The sequence below is a fragment of the Apium graveolens genome, chromosome 9 (assembly GCF_009905375.1).
Source record: "Apium graveolens cultivar Ventura chromosome 9, ASM990537v1, whole genome shotgun sequence".
Taxonomy (NCBI): Eukaryota; Viridiplantae; Streptophyta; class Magnoliopsida; order Apiales; family Apiaceae; genus Apium; species Apium graveolens.
Window position 1 is genome coordinate 50,692,041 of NC_133655.1, and position 2,856 is coordinate 50,694,896.

General features: G+C 43.5%; 1 non-coding gene across 1 annotated transcript; it reads left to right on the forward strand.

The window, feature by feature from the left end:
* The first annotated feature begins 2,017 nt into the window (after positions 1–2,017).
* LOC141688160 (small nucleolar RNA R71) lies at positions 2,018–2,124 on the forward strand. The gene has a single exon (XR_012561622.1). It is a non-coding gene; the product is annotated as a small nucleolar RNA R71 (small nucleolar RNA).
* The last annotated feature ends 732 nt before the right edge of the window (positions 2,125–2,856 follow it).

A 2,856-nucleotide genomic window follows, 5' to 3' on the forward strand; every position in this document is an offset into this window, starting at 1 on the left:
CGAAGGGCTGATCCCCTTGATGTCTGCTATGGTCCATCCAATAGCCGATTTGAATTCTCTCAAAATCCTTAAGAGCTTGTCTTCCTCACTACCTGAAAGGTCAGATGCAATAATAACAGGTAAAGTAGATGCATCACCTAAAAAAGCATACCTCAAGTGTTCAGGTAATGGCTTGAGCTCCAAGGTAGGTGCTTCCCCTATTGATGGTTTGAGCTTTCCTTCAGCATTCTTGAGGTCAGAAGCACCAAGAGATTCAAACGGCATGTCCAGCTTTCACTTCCAGGGAGAAGCGTTCAGATATTGTAATTGCTCGTTGCCATCCTCATCATCAATATCAAAATCCCCCACTAAGGCCTTTTCCAATGCATCAGACATTAGCATGCAATCGAGTTCCGAAGTAACCGCAGAATCAATCACATCCACTTTTAAGCACTCCTCATCTTCTGTAGGGAATTTCATTGCCTTGAATACGTTGAAGGTTACATCCTGATCTTGTACCCGCATCGTAAGTTCACCTTTCTGCACATCTATTAAGGTACGACCAGTAGCCAAGAAAGGTCTTCCCAAGATTATGGGAATCTTCTTATCTTCCTCAAAATCCAGAATAACAAAATCTTCAGGAAAGAAGAGCTTATCCACCTTGACTAGCACATCCTCCACTATGCCCCTTGGGTAAGTAATAGAACGATCAGCCAATTGTAGAGATATGTATGTGGGTTTTGGATCAGGCAAATCCAACTTTTTAAAGATCGACAACGGCATCAGATTGATGCTTGCTCCCAAATCACAAAGGCACTTGTCAAAAGTCAACTTGCCAATGGTGCAAGGAATGATGAAGGTACCTGGATCTTTCAGCTTTGGAGGTAACTTTTGCTGCAGAACAGCGCTGTATTCTTCCGTGAGAGCAACGGTCTCAAGGTCATCCAGTTTCACCTTCCTTGAAAGAATACTCTTCATAAACTTCGCATAACTAGGCATTTTCTCCAGAGCCTCAGCGAAAGGTATATCGATGTGAAGTTTTTTGAACACCTCCAGAAACTTACCAAACTGTCTATCCAGCTTTTGTTGCTGCAATCTCTTAGGAAAAGGTGGTGGAGGATAGAGCTATTTCTCCCCTGTATTACCCTCAGGCAGAGTGTGTTCAACAGTAGTCTTCCTTGGTTCCACCACTTTCTCCTTTTGCTTAGCTTCTTCATCTCTAACTTCAGCTTCTCCTTCTTTTGCCTTTTCAGCATCAGCAACTTTTCCAGACCTTAAGGTAATAGCCTTGACTTGCTCTTTAACTTCCTTCCTGCCTGGTACTTCCGTGTCACTGGGAAGATTGTCAGGTTGATGATTGAGCACTGCATTGGCTATTTGACCTATTTGGTTTTCCAAGGTCTTGATAGAAACCGCCTGACTTTTGCATAACAGCTTAAGTTCCTCAAAATCAGCACTAGTAGGTGCAGCTGCACTTCCCTGTTGAGGATATGATTGCCTTTGAGCATATTGCTGTGTTTGCTGGAATCTAGGTGGATTAAACTATTTACTCACACCTTGCTGATATGGTCGCTGAATAGCATTCTGATTATTACCCCAGCTGAAATTTGGATGATTTCTGTTATTAGGATGATAAGTAGTTGGCACAGGCTGTTGTTGTCGCTAATAATTATTCACATACTGAACAGATTCGTTGACAAGAGAACACTGATCCGTAGCATGAGAACCTGCACAAAGCTCACAAACCATAGCTATTTGATTAACTCCATATGTAGCCAGAGAATCAACCTTCATTGACAGCGCTTGGAGCTGCGCTGCAATAGCGGTGGCTGCATCGACTTCCAGAATACCTGCTACCTTCCCAGGCATCATCCTCTGAGTTGGGTTTTGATGCTCATTTGCAGCCATAGTCTCGATAAGATTATAAGCCTCAGTATAGCTTTTAGCCCATAAGGCACCTCCAGCTGCTCTATCGAGCATGGGCCGAGATTGGGCCCCCAAACCATTATAAAAACCAGTGATCACCATCCAATCGGGCATTCCATGATGTGGACACTTCCTCAACATTTCCTTGTAGCATTCCCAAGCTTCGCACATAGATTCTGTAGGTTGCTGCGCAAACTGAGTTAGAGCACTCCTCATAGCAGCAGTCTTTGCCATCGGATAAAACTTCACCAGAAACTTTTGCGCAAGATCTTGCCAAGTAGTGATGAACCCAGCTGGTTCAGAATGTAACCAGTCCTTAGCTTTGTCCCTCAGTGAGAATGGGAAAAGCCTCAGCTTGATAGCCTCATCAGTCACGCCATTGTACTTGAAAGTGCTGCAGATCTCGACAAAATTCCTTATATGCATGTTGGGGTCTTCAGTCGCAGCCCCTCCAAAAGAAACAGAATTCTGCACCATCTGAATAGTGCTTGGCTTGATTTCAAAGGTGTTAGCTTGAATAGCCGGATGAAGAATGCTTGACTGAATGTCATCAATTTTTGGCCGAGAAAAGTCCATAAGAGCTGGATCAGCCTGAACAATACGATCACCCATGATTACTGGTACTTTCCGCTCAGTTCCTGAATCTGAATCTTCAAAATCTATCTTCTCTGGAATATCAAGAACTTCGTCTGTCTCCTCAGCTGTATCTAAAGTCCTCTTGCGAGTACGAGAACGAGTTTGCATAAACGCTCGCTAAAGTACCTGAAACACAACCGGAAACAAGTACATAAACTAAACAAATACGCCGAGTCCCCGGCAGCGGCGCCAAAAACTTGTTAGGGCGAAAACACGCGCTAATATTCACGCAAGTATACGCATTCGCAAGTAATATAGAATACTTTCTAGTTCGTTCCCACAGAGACTCAGACTAATTATTGTCTAATTAAACTC